Below are 14,868 nucleotides of genomic sequence, written 5' to 3' on the forward strand. Positions count from 1 at the left end.
GACTCAAAGGAGATCTTTCTGATTCTCCCTGTGAGAGTTTCTTTTTCTCTGAGATTATTATGAGAATGTACCAGTGTTTTCAGTGGGAGAACACCAAGGTTTCTCAGTCCTTCAGAAAATACTGTGAGTTGTTACAGAAGGATTTTCCAGAACCTACACCCATCCCTCCTGGTCTGTCCACTTTACGGGATGTGTGTGGTCTTACTGCTTGTAGTTTTCCTGTTAGTCAGCTAGCTACCCCTGATAATACAGATGGGATGTACAAAGTTCCTCAGTCTTTTAAAATTTTATACACTCTTCCCAAACGTAATGCAGCAGCTATACCCTTAGCTGATCTCACTGCTGCTAAGCACTTAGTTAACTTCAATCCTACTTGTTCTGATAAGGATGGTTAAATTATTGATATGTGTGGGAAAAAGTGTATACTTCTGCAACTTTGGTTTTCAAATTGTAAATTGTTAGGTTCATATGTTAAAGTTTGTTCTAACAAATTGTGAAAGTATGAAGAATGGTTTATCTCCAGTTTCTTCTTGTGAGGAAAATCTGATTTAAATAACTTAGTTTTGTCTTTTATGTGGGTCACAAGCCATTGTTTGCAGTGTGTGTATGATTCTGTTGATGCTTCTTCCAGGGTTATGGCCACTGGTGCTGTTTTAAGGAGGTTTACATGGCTGCATTCTTAAAACTTTCCAGAAGATGTTGAAATGAGATTTCACATTCTCCCTAGGATAGAGGTTTATTTGTTAGCCCCTCTGCTGCAGAGGTATTCAAAAATGTGATGAAAGGGGTAAGCTGATCCAGGAAATTTCTAATTTTTTTTCAGCCATACTTTTTAAAATTGTCCAAGGGATTTTTTTTTCTCTGCTTCCATTTTTTGCAGAAAAAAAAATAAACAGCTTGAACAGAATTCATGTAAACAGATGTTTAAGAAGGGAGATCCAAAAAGTCTAAAACCTTGCAAAACCAGGGACAGTACAAGTCTGAATGACTATTCAAGAGACCTTGTGACCCACTCCAACCCTGAACCATTTTTCTTCCAGAAAGTTTTACTCTCCATTGTATTTCATTTTGGCAACAGATTGCATCAGACAAATGGGTTCTGAATATCATTCATCAAGGTTACAGGTGGCAGTGGGGGGAAATGCCACCTTTCCTCATCCTCCAGATCAGACTCTTTTTGTTTCCAACTGTTCTTCATCATATGTTGTCCCAATGAGAGATAGAACCAGATCCTCCCTCCCAAGTGGGGAAAGGTTTTTATTCAAATATGTTTTTAGTGCCAAAGAAAGACAATACTTGGAGACCAGTTTTGGATCTTTCTTTCCTAAACCTATTTGTGATCGTGACCAGATTCAAAATTATGTCACTTAACAACTTGTTACCTCTTCCTCCTATTTCAAGTTTCCTGGTAACACTAAACTTCTAAGTTGCTTATCATCACATTCCTATTCATCCAGACTTTAGATGATTCTTAAAGTTTTGTTATGTCTGGATCATATTATCAGTTCTCCACCTTAATGTTTGGACTATTTATTGCACCAACAGTGTTCACAAGGTGTGTAGCTCCAGTTATAACGTATTGTATGCTACAGGTTATCCACATTTTTCCATATTTAGACAACTTGCTTATATTTGCAAAGTCTTTTTAAAGTGTTGGGACTCTCTCTTACTCTTGAGTGAGAGATAGCTTAAACAACCTTGGATTCCATCTCACAGGATTGTGCTCCTGGGATGTCAACTGCACACATCAGTTCAAAGAGCTTTTCTTCCACAGGAAAAAATATTTCCTTATTTTCATATCTGTTTCTAAGGTACTCCACTCAGACTTCTGTCACTGTGAGGGAATACCTCAGGATTTTGGGTCTCATGGTATCTATGATTCTCATGATACTCCACATGAGAAAGATATGGTGGTATGTGAAACCCCTTTGGTGCTGACATCAACATCCTTTATCTTCTCAAATCCCAGGGCTGGGGTTTGTCAGAAGATATTTTTTTTTTTTGTGGAGAAAGCAGATATTGTTAAATCTAGGTCTCTCCTTCTTTTTCCCTGCTCCAAAGCAGTCGGTCATCACAGGTATTTCAGACTTTGCTTGAGTAGCAGTTTCAGGGGGAATAAAATTGCAGGGGTGTGGGACACAAAGGACTGATGCAAGTGCATACATATCTAAAAAATGATTTCCCTGATCAAGGCACTTATCTCCCTGAACCATCTTTGGTCCTTGTGATCTCTTCAAAGTGGTTGCAGACAATACGATAGTCATGTTGTACATCAACAAGCAAGAGGAACCAGGTTGCCCCCCCCCCCACTTTGCTGACAAGCCAGGTTAGCTTGGGATACAGTTTCACAGCACAGTCTCATTCTACAGGCATTCAACAATGCATCAGAGCAAAATTGTGTGGCAGACAAGCTAAGCTAAGGACCAGGTCAGACCCTCATGAATGGAAACAAAATCAGGGGGTCTTCCAACATTAGATCTATCTGTGAGGAGATCCTCAAGTAGACCTTATTGCCTCCTATTTTGACAACCAACTAGCAAAACTCTGTTCCAGAACTCTATGGACGAAGGCCTGCAAGTCAGATGCCTTTTCTTTTCTTTGGATAGGAATATTCCTGTTTGTCCCCCCCCCCTTCCAGAAATATCCAGGAAACTTCTGAAGTTGAGAAAGGAATCCCAAAATCATTGTGGTAACTCCTTTCTGACCTAGGCAACTGTGGTTTTCTTTTCTTTCACAAATGGCCAGGGGCAGTTACCAAAAGCTTCTTTACAGATGGGACAGACACACAAGAACAGCAGTGTTTAATACATTCTGACATCAAACATTTTCAATCGATTGCCTGAATGATAAGGTCTTAATTCCATTTAGGCACTTGTTTACAGAGGACATGCAGCAGATACTAATAGAAGCAAGACAGCCTGCTACTAGAAAATTGTATATTAGCAAATGTAAAAAGGTTTCCACTTGATGACAACAGCATAACCAGCACCCATTCAGGGCTACTTGTTCTCTGGTTTTGCAATGTTTGGTTGAGTTACTGTCCTCTGACCTTTCTTGTTCCTCTATCAATGTTCATTTATCAACCATGTCAGCATGTCTGACCATAGATCCTCTTTTTTCAAGGCAGTATCATGTCAAAATGTTTTTGGAGGGGGTTTTACATAAGAGGTCTGCAAAAAAACAGGTGCGACCTCTTTGGGTTCTTAATTTTGTGATAGAAAAGTTAGCACTCAAAAAACAGAAAAACTAGTGGTCTTAAAACTTTGTTGATGAGCTCAGTCAAAATAATTTCCAAAAATCATGAAACCCAGCTAGGGTTCCAAAGCAGCTTGCTTCATTTGAAACAGCTAATCTTGCTGACTTGAGGTTCTTAACATGGAAAACAGTTTTACTGATTGCTCTGTCCTCTGCAGGAAGGGTATCTGAGTTTCTTGTTCTTATGGTGAGTCAACCCTATTTCTTTTTCCATAGGACAGGGTTTCTTTGAGAATTACTCCTTCTTTTATGCCTAAAATAATTTCCAAGTTTACTTTAAGACAAACTATTAATTTTCCTATTTTCTTTCCTGAATCTAAAAATGAGGGAGTAAGGATAGTCCATACCATGGATGTCCACAGATAACTCAGGTACTATCTTGACAGAACTAAATTTCTCAGATCTTTGGGTCAATTGTTTATATATTGTTAAGGTAAGAAGAAAGGACAACTTATGTCAAAACAGACTATTTCAAATGGTGTCTAAGGCTATTAACATTTGTTATATTCACTATAACAATCTATTCCAGACAGGGTTAAGGCCCTCTCTATCAGGGCCTTGGCTTCATCTATAACTGTTTGGAAAGGGCTGTGTTCTAGAAATTTTCCAAAAGGTGTACTTGGTCCTCTGCGCATACTTTTACAAAGCACTATAAGCTTGATTCCTTCATTAGGTCCAGACAAGGTTTTGCTAGGACCATTCTCCAGGGGTTCTCCATCCACCTCCAAATGTAGTGAGCTATGGTAGTCTACCCATATAGCTAAGGCTACTGCAGCAGTGATCAATATGATGAACATCGTATAGTTGTGTAAGCTGAACTTACTTAATGATTAAATGAACAGTGCTGCAGTAGCTGCTTCCTCCCTCCATCCACCTTGTTTTTTTGGTGTGCTTTTTTATGCCAGGGTGTGGACATTTATTTTTTGTTGTTCCTAGCATTGTCCTTTCCAGGCTCAACCTCCCTTTCTCTGCTGACAGGAAAGCTCTGAAGGGCTTTGTGCCCAAATTTGACTTTTAGTCAGCTCAGCTTGAGCTGCTTAACAGTTTGGGCACATAGAATGACCCTAAAGCTTTGAAAGCTGGCTGTGAGTTATATTCTTGGCAGGGTATATCTCATATAGCTAAGGCTACTGCAGCAGGGATCATTCAAACATCCACTGTTATGGTAAGTTCAGCTTTCTTACCTGTGCTATTTGCATGTTATTTGGTTGCTGTTTTACTTTATTTACTTTATTTATAAATTATTTTGGTAATGTTTTCTTTTCTCTATTTTATGAACGTTTCTATTTACTTTTTATTTTGTAAGGTGTAATATGGCGTTGCAGTTCAGGAAAATGTTTTTAAATGCCTATTTAGTAGGCAAGTTCTGTGTTACAAGATCAATTCTGAAATTCCTTCCCTTCAAGCAAATCAGACAGAAACAGGGACAAACTTGCCAGCCAAAAAAAGTGTGATCTAAACTTCCTTCCCCTCAAGCAAATTAAATAGGAACTGGGGTAAACATATTATTTATTTATTGATTGATTTTATTGATTTATTAATTGGTGTTTGTTTACTAGGATAGTCCTACTGGACCAAAAAAGATCCTCTTTTCAATACAGGCCCAGGGAGAAAAGCTCCATTACAAAAAATACAATTTATAATTAATGATTACATATGTTCAGAGTTATAAAACAATACAGAGTCATGAAACAGGGTAGCACAGCAATTAGCATTGTCTTCTCACAGCAAGAGGTTTTCCAGTTTGATTCTCAGCTAAGGTGCTTTCTGTGCAGAGGCTGCATGTCCTCCCACCCACTAATACTAATATGTTCACGTGGGTTTCCTCTGAGCTCCAGTTTCCTCCCACATTCCAAAGACATGTAGCAGGTGGATTGGACACTGTAAATTAGCCCCAGGTGTACGTGTGTGTGTGAATGTGTGGTATGGATGAACTACAGTGGCAGGGCTAGCCACTTGGTTGTGTAAACCTTGTCACTAGATGATTGTTACTGTTGAAGTGACACCGTGATTCCATGTGCAAAAATGGGAAAAGGGGTTGAGGATAGATGGATGGATTCTTTAAAGATAACGGTTCAATGTGCAAAAAAGTGATGCATTATAGAATGCTGTACAATGCAGTTTTAAAACAACATTATACCATGACCCCCCATTAATATTCCAAAACGTGCATGCTGATTGGTCAGCGTGCATGTTGTAAATCAGAGTTATAGCAATGGAAAAAGGTCCAGTCTCCCGGACTTTTTCCATTAGTATAACTCTTTTTCTTTTTTACAGCAACGGAGAACGCAAGACCTCCGCTGCTGTTTACAACCTGTCTCGCTATGTTAAACGAGTTTAACATAGCGAGACAGCTTTTAAAAAAAGTAACGGAGCATCTCCGTTGCTTTTTTTAAAGCTGTCCCGCTATGTTAAACCCATTTAACATAGCGAGACACTTTAAAAAGCAATGGAGATCCTGCTTTCTCCGTTGCTTTTTTTCAAAACTGTTTCGCTATGTTAAATGGGTTTAACCTAGAGAGACAGTTTTAAAAAAAGCAACGGAGATTCTCTGTTGCTTTTTTTAAAGCTGTCCCGCTATGTTAAACTCGTTTAACATAGCGAGACAGTTTGTAAAAAGCAACGGAGATCTTGCTTTCTCCGTTGCTTGTTTCAAAACTGTCTCGCTATGTTAAATGGGTTTAACATGGCGAGACAGCTTTAAAAAAAGCAACGGAGACCACGCTGCTTTTTTTAAAGCTGTCTCACTATGTTAAACCCATTTAACATAGCGAAACAGTTTGTAAAAAGCAACAGAGATCTTGCTTTCTCCGTTGCTTTTGTCCACAGCTCTGATGTACTGAGTAGGCATACGCATGCGCAGTACATCAGAACTGCCACAGAATACCAGACAGCTGCAGAAGGGCAGCAAGGAGGCATTATACAATGCCATTATTTAAGAAAAGTAATTATTTTTTTCTTAAATAATGTCATTGTATAATAGCAATAACCCACTTCTGGGTGTGGGTAATGCTGGATTTACCCACGGTTGGCTTTGTTTGGTCTCTCAGGCTTTGCCCTCGTGACCAAACCACGCCAACCGTGGGTAAATCCAGCCTTACCCACACCCAGGTGTGGGTTATTGCTATAATATAGTATTGCAGTAGGATGCAATTTTGTGATAATATCTCATAACACTAAAATGATGGAATGATAATTATACTAAGTTACAGGAAAAAAATAATGAGTAATATGAAATATAAAGTGAAAAAAATAAAAGGAGTATTCATTATAATATATAAACTACAGAAAACAGCTAAATGCAGGTTGGTAGGTGTGAATCAGAGTGTAAAGTATGTGTGCTATATCTTTAAGAAGCATGCGAGGCTGTACGTGCACGTAACATATGCAATCCCCAGTGCCATTTTGTAGAACCAGCCAGAGAGTGAGCATGCATGATTGCAGTTCTTAGTTTTTATATGTTAATTTATATTCTATAATCAACAATAGTAATGTTTTGTATGAAATACAGCTGCTTGAACAGAACCCATGAAGATTCATTTATTCGTGTCCTAGCACAAAAGTGACATGGTGTCAGAACCGGATGGAAGAGAGAAGAATATTCCGAGCCATGAGATGTAAAGACGACAGCGAAGGTAAAACCGAGAGAAAAGAGCGCAAACATAACCAGAAAGAATCAAAGGTAATGAGAAATAAAACATTATTTACTTGATGCAAAAGACAGAAAAAGGGGCATTACAAGGGCACAAACTGCAATGTCAGGTAAGCAGAAAGTACAAAGTTTATTAACTAAAGAACATGTTTAAGATGAAAGCATTTGATGAAACAATTAACAGTAAAGCAAAAAACAAGTATGTTTAAAGCAAAACGTGTGTTTGAGGCAAAGCGGGTCATGTTTAGAATAAAACGAGCACAAGAAAAGTGCATTGGGCATGAAAAGGGCTTAAACGAGCAAAACGATTATAATAAGAAAAGAAAAGGGCACGTTAAGCAAACAATAAAGCAAGGCGACTGCATGCGTTTTGGGAAAAGTGTTGTGTTTGGGCATAACTATGACTTTGTATAGTATCAAGGGTGTAATTAAAATTATTTGAAGTATCTCAGAGTGTGTAGAAGTGCTTACAGTGTGTGCGTATTACTGTGCATTAATTTCAGAGAGTTCATTGTGTGCAAAGTACAACCATTTCATGCAATCCAGTCAAAGTGTAGCTATTTTGAAAAAAAAAGCTCTTGTGCTGGTTGTGTCTATTCTTGAGGTGTTGCCATTACAGAGTGCTTCTTGTACTGTAAAGAGTTGCCTAGTAAGGTACCACCATTTTGGGGACATTTCAGTGTGCTCTATGCAGTTATTCGCAAAGTACAATTACTTTAAAAGTTACTGAGTTTTGGGCAACAGATGTTCAATTTATTCACATTGTGCAGTTGCTTGATATGTTTCTTACATTGATAAGAGGTGTTTTCTTGCAAAAGACAACATTATAAGAGTATTACAGTACTCGTGAATTACTCAGTCGCATCATAAACTTCTCGAATGTTTCTTAAAGCGATTACTTTAACAAGTGATGGTGTATTACTTTAGCATTTCTGCCTTTACTGATAAAATTCTGAAAAGTTATTTTGCAAAGTCCAGTAAAGTATTGAAAAGCCCAAAAAGTTATTTTGAAAAGTTCAGTAAAGTATTGAAAAGTCCGAGAAGTTTATTTCACAAAGTCCAGTTATTTGAAAGTACTACAAATTCATTAATTCGCATAATTCCAATAAGCCCAATGAAAGTATAAGTTCAGAGCATGAAGGCATTGGGCAAGTTATGTTTATGTCAGCAACTTATGCATATGTGTATGTGTGTATATTCATGCTTATTTGCAAAACTCCTTCACCGGTATGTGTTAATATGGCAGAGAGATTTCAAAACCCCCTACCACTTGTGTTTGATCAGAGTATTGCAGAGAACTGGAGAATATTTGAGCAAGAGTACAATATTTCCATACAAGCAGCTTATGCAGATAGAGATGCATGCACCAAGGCATTCATTTTGCTAAATCTAGCTGGGTCTGAGGCCATAGAAAGAGAGCGTTCATTGTGTATGCACCAGCAGTGTATGAAGGAGAAGGTGCAGACTGCCATATTGTTGTACAAAATCAATCAAGTGAAGACCCCAAGTGTTTGAAGTGCAAGTTTACAGAAATGTGCAACCCCTAGACAAATGTTACGTTAGAGGCATTTGTTTTACACAAAAGATAAGAAACCAGGGGAAACATTTGCAGCTTATATAACTGACTTGAGAAACAGAACAAAAGTTTCAGTTTGGTGATCTAATAGATGAGCTGATAAAGTTCAGACTTATATGTGGTATTAATAGTGCTGCTGTGAGAAAGATTTTACTTTGTGACAGTGATTTAACATTGAGGAAAACCATTGAGATTTGTCAAATCCATGAGTTGACAGAAAAAGATACAAGTATGCTTGCAAGTGACAAAAGCATGTTTTCAGTTTGCTCCAGAGCAAACATAGATAGTTTACAATATGTGACAAAGAAGAACAGGCCTAAGCAAGTGGAAGCTATATGGTTTCCAAAGAAGCCACAAGGTTTTCTAGAAAGTTCCAGGAAAAGTCCAAGCTCCAGCACCAGCTCAGTGTAGCACAAACAAGAATCAGCAACAAATAAATCTAGCTTTATTGTTAACTGTCGCAACTGTGGTGTGAATCATGAGTCTAAAAGAGAGAAGTGCTAAGCATTTGGTCAGCAATGTCACAAGTTTAAAAAATGGAACCATTTCCAAAAGTTTTGCAAGTTAAGTAAGCCTCACACAGTTGTAAAGACAGGTAGCACAAAAAGCAAGTTGATCAAGTAGAGTCGAAACAGTCAGATTTCTGTGTGGATGGTGTATCAGTGCTTGAAGAAAGAGCAGATACAGTAAATTTATTAACAAGAAGTGAAGTGTTTTGTATGATCCAGATTAATGGAAAATCCACAGAGCTCAAGAGAAATACTGGGTCAAAGTGTAATGTTATATCAGCAGACATATTTGCAAGAGTGAGAACTAATGAACAACTCAATGTAACCAGCAGTGTGAGACTTGTTGCTTATGGAGGTGAAGAAATTCAAACCGAAGGTTCAGTGATTCTTTCATGTTATCTGGCCGAGAACTGTTACAACACGTTATTCTACACAGTCCGAAGACCAATGCAATCTTTATTGAGTCTCAAAGATAGTTTAAGAATGAATCTGCTTTCTTTTGCTAAAGAGGTTCATCATTTGAGTGCAGTTCTGAGTTCCAATTTGTTCAAAGCCATTTTCTCAGAGTATGCTGATGTTTTTGATAACAAATTAGGCAAACTTTCAGTTGTATATTCAATGAAGTTAGACCTAGAGGTCACCCCCAGTAGTCAGACCAGCAAGAAGAGTTCCGATAGCTATGCAAGATAAATTTAAAGTTCAGTTGGATAAATGGTGCAGAAAGGTGTGATTTTCCAGTCACAGAACCAAATGAATGGATGTTGTCCATGGTAGCCAATCACAAAAAAGGTTCAGATGAAATCAGAATATGCATTGACTCAAAAGATTTGAACAAAGCATTAAAGAGACCATAGCATCTAATGCACACAGTTGAAGAAGTTGCAGCTCTAATACCGAATGCCACTGTATTTTCTGTTTTGGATGCAAAGAGTTCATTTTGGCAAGTGTTGCTTGATCGCAAATCCTCATTTCTAACTACTTTTGGTACGCCATTTGGCAGATACAGATTCGTAGGTTGGGAGGGTGGCTTAATGGTTAAGGTGTTAGCCTTACAAACACAAGGTACAGGGTTTGAATCTCACAGGGGATAACTGGCTAGGCTTAAAATGGCTCACAAAGGCAGTTAGCCTAGTACTAACCTATGTACCTACGTACATTCTGTAAGTGAAGTTTTTCAGCATGCAATGCAGCACATTTTTTCAGGTTATCCTTGTGCCATAATAGTAGGCACTCTGTTGGTTGGAGCCAATGGTGAAGCAGTGCATGACAAATACCTCAAGAAAGTTTTAAACAGAGCACATGAAGTGAAGTTAAAGCTCAATCCTCTGAAATGCAAATTCAGACTTCCAGAAGTTACGTACGTAGAACATTTGTTTACAAGTACAGGCTTGGGACCTGCCCTGATCAAGCAAGCAGCTATTCTAGAGATGTCAGCTCCAGACAATGTGCAAAGTTTACAGTGTTTTCTGGGCATGGTCAATTATTTAGGCACATTTATACCAGACTTCAGTGAGCTGACAGCATCTTTAAGAGAGATGATATGCAAAAATGTTGCATGGTCATGGCTGGAAAATCAGCAGAAGGCATTTGAAGATCTGAAGCAGAAAATTGCCACCTTACTTACAATAAGATACTATGATGTGAACAAACCAGTTATTCTTTCCTGTGAGGCTTCAAAATTTGGCCTAGATGCAGTTATACTTCAAGAAGGCATACCAGGAGCCTATGCATCTAGAACATTAACCCCAACTTGAGATGCACTATGCTCAAATTGAGATAGAGCTTTTGGCTATAGTATTTGCATACTCCAAGTTTCATGATTATATCTATGGTCGAGCTATTCAGACTGAAACTAATCATTAACCACTAGTCACTATTCTAAAGAAGCCCATGCATTCCACATCAGCAGGATTGCAAGGAATGATGCTCAAATTGCAAAAGTACAATTTCAAATTCATCTACACTAAAGGCAAATTGCTCTATCTGGCTGGTACCTTATCCAGATCTCAAAGAAGTACAACAGAACAGCTTGATGCAGAGACTTTTGACTTTGATGTCATGTCAGTGCATAATTTTTCCACCACTAGATTTGATGAGTTAAGAAATCACACTCAGAATAACCTAATTTCACAGAAGCTCAATCACTATAATAATGTTGGATGGCCATCAAAGCAATCTAGTGTATCACCTGAGGTGCTAGTGTATTTTCCTTACAGAGATGAATTGTTGATGGAAGATGGTATTATTTTCAAAGGTCCTGAAGTTGTTGTTCCTGCTTCTTTACAGCACGAATATATTCAGATCTTGCATCATGGTCACCCAGGTTCCTCATCCACTAAGAGAAGAGCAAGAGAATTAGTATTTTGGCATTGATAGAGTTCTTTCTTCTTGTTCAGTATGCAATAGTACTAGACTGCATTTGCAAAGAGAACCACTTCAGCTAAATCTACTTCCAGAACTACCTTGGTCTACTGAAGCAACTGATGTCTGAGTGGAACAATCAACACTACTTGGTTTTGGTAGACTCTTATTCAAATTGGTTTGAGATTGATCTACTACCAAAAGTAGCCTCAACTGCTGTTATTATTAAGTTGAAACATCATTTCTCAGTTCATGGCAGTCCACACAAATTTTTTCTGACAATGATACTCAACTCACTAGCCAGTTGTTACAGAAATTTTTAAAAGAATGGGACTTTGTACATTTCACTAGTAGTCCTGAATATATTCAATATAATGGTCTAGTTGCATGTGCATTACAGAGTGCAAAGCAATTACTTGAAAGGTCAAAGCGTGACAATATTGATGTATTCTTGAATTTGCTAATCTCAGAAACATACCCCGTGATGATATTCTTGGCTCACCTGCTCAAAGACTACTTTCCAGGCAAACTAGAACTACTCTATCTATTTCTTCAAGTATGTTGCACCCTAAACCTAAGAACACTAAAATAATCAAGGATCAATTGTTTAAGAAGTGTAATATCCAGAAATCTAGTCATGGCAGATTGAGCAGATTATTTTGTCCATTGACAGACGGTATGAATCCAGATGACAAAAGGTTTTGATTGAATAGGACAGATTACAAGCACCTGTGTCAAGCCAAGATCCTACTTGGTAGCTTCTGAAGGTGTGGAGTATAGGAGGAATTGTAGACATCTTCTTCCTGTAACAGAATCAACATCATTGTAGTCACAACATTGCATCTGTGATGCAAACTCTAAATCAAAGAATGAGTCAGACACTGTTTCCAGACCAGAATGTGTTCAAAAGTCTGATTTTGTTCCAGAAAGTGATTCGAACATTCCACAGGTCAATCATTTTGCAGAAACTGTCCCAGTTGCTAAATCTAATTCCCAGTTTTATGCCACATGATATGAACAGGTTTCAAAGCCTAGTGGGAAATATGCAGCAACGTAGACTTGATTGTATATACATGTGTATTTAGTATTGTATAATGCATGTCTATAGATTACCTGCGATTTCTGCATGCCAGTTAAATTCATGACAAATCGCATGATCTATTTATCAAAGAGGGAGAATGTAGACCAGAGCGTAAGTGTGTGCGCTGTATCTTTAAGAAGCAGGCAAGGCTGTACGTGCATGGATAAATTCCAGACACATGCAATTCCTAGTGCCATTTTGTAGAAGCAGCCAGGGAGTGAGCATGCATGATCACAGTTGTTAGTTTGTATATAAGTTACTTAAGTTATAGTCAACAGTCAACAATAGTAATGTGTCTGTATGAAATAAAGCTGCTTGAACAGAACCCACGAAGATTCATTTATTTGTGTCCTAACACAAAAGCGACAGTAGGCTGATAGAAGGAAACAGAGGAGGTGAGGTGAGAAAGGTAAGTAAAAAGAGGAAAATAAAGCAGGAAAGAGAACTGAAAAAATACTGAGGGGAAAGGGAAAAAATGCATGCTAGAGTCAATGAGGGTTATAGGTCAAAGAAGGAAGAGAATGAAGGATGGTAGAGAGTGTAATGATGTCTTGTGAAAAAAGTAGAGAGGTGAAAGACCACATCTATGTTTAGTGATCGAACAGAATGTTTAGTGATCAGACAGAATGTTCATCGTACATAGATCAGCGAAAAGTCCCTTTATCGAAAGGCCAAATGATTAGAAAAAATTACATCAAATGATCATAGCTGGCCAACATAAAGGGAACAGAATGTAATACCTACCTAACGGTAGCAGAGGGTGAGGAATCCTGCCCTTTCCCCACTGTAGTGCAATCTCGGAGTTGGTATATATAATTAGCAGGTCACCCCCCCCCCCACAAGAGTAGGATTTGGTGAACACCAGACCCTCCTTATGTGGGGGGGCTGCATCCCTCACACTCCCCACTAATTATATAGACCAGCTCTGAGATCACACTACAGTGTGTAAAGGGCAAGTTTCCTTACCCTTTGTTACCAGTAAGTAGGTACTACATTCTGTTCCCTTTATGTTAGCCAACTATGATCATTTGATGTAATTATTTACGATCATTTGACCTTTCGATAAAGGGAACTTTCACTGATACTATTCAAGGAGCGTTCCATTCAATCACTAAACAAAGACAGGAAAAGACCACAGTGGGTTACTGAAATGGAAATTCAAATGATGCATGACGTTTGATTTTATCACAAATAGTAAGTTGTGACTTCTAACTCTTAGAATGAGTTAAGTTAAGCTGGTGTACCAGGAGATGAGCAGGTGAATGATCATGTACCCAGCAGATAATGCTTTAAGTGAGTTTTAAATTAATGTAGGTTGCTGATTTGTGCCACCTAAAAACCTGCCACCTAGAAGATGGAACCATTGCAGTGTAAGACTGCTTTATGTTGGAATGCAGTGCAATTATTGGTAAAACTGAGTGATGTAAGTACGGAACCTACAGCCTCCTGCCCTTCCTGCATCAAATGTGAGCATGCTGTTTGCTGTGCTACAGGAACAGGCATCCTTCTTATACAGAAAGTTGTTTTTACCCATAAGTACACCAAAAACCTAAAGATATAACAAGATGGTAGGGGTCTGCTCTGTTAATAAATGTTACCTCAATACGCAATAGAATGTTTCTGAATTTATTTTGTTTCCTGAATAAGTTTGAGAGAGAAGATACTAATCTATGAACCTGAGCCTAAAAATAAATATTGTACTATATCAGATTTCTTTTGGGGCTGGGAGGGTGGCCTAATGGTTAAGGTGTTTGCCTTACAAATACAAGGTGCAGGGTTTGAGTCTCACAAGGGATAATTGGCTAAGCTTAAAATGGCTCAGAAGGGCAGCTAGCTTAGTACTAATCTATGAACCTATAAGAGGTGCTATTAAATGACTTTACATGAACCATGCATTATGTGTGTACATATATATCCTACATTATTTGTAAGACAATGTAACTTGCTTAGATAAAGAGATGCAGTACTTTGCCTAAACAGTTTCAGCAAAAAACTCAATACTGCACCTCTGGAAGGGGCAAATGTGTCAAATAGGTGGGTACAGCATGTATTAAGTCAGTGTGTCCCACGCTGATTTCATAAGCAGTTGCTAAGGCAAGTTTAAGTATCACATATTATCCAAACATCAAATACTTAAGCTTCATGTTAATTTGCAGATGTCACACTGTTCAGCATGTCACTTTCTTTATAACTTGTCATCTTCCTCCCCTCCTGTCCATCGTGAGATTGCTCATTTTGTTGAAGGAATTTTTACTTTTTAGATTCATAAGACACATTTCTTTTACAAGTTTAGATCACCAAACTTAAGACTTTGCTCTGTGTAGAAGAAAATGAAACCAGATAATCAATAGAGCACCTTTTGAAATCCAAGAACAAGAACTGTGATCCCCAAAATTGGAAAATGGAAGTGTGATGGTGTGGGAATATATATTAA

This window comes from Protopterus annectens, chromosome 13.part0 (assembly GCF_019279795.1).
Source record: "Protopterus annectens isolate FY-2018-M chromosome 13.part0, PAN1.0, whole genome shotgun sequence".
Lineage (NCBI taxonomy): Eukaryota > Metazoa > Chordata > Ceratodontiformes > Protopteridae > Protopterus > Protopterus annectens.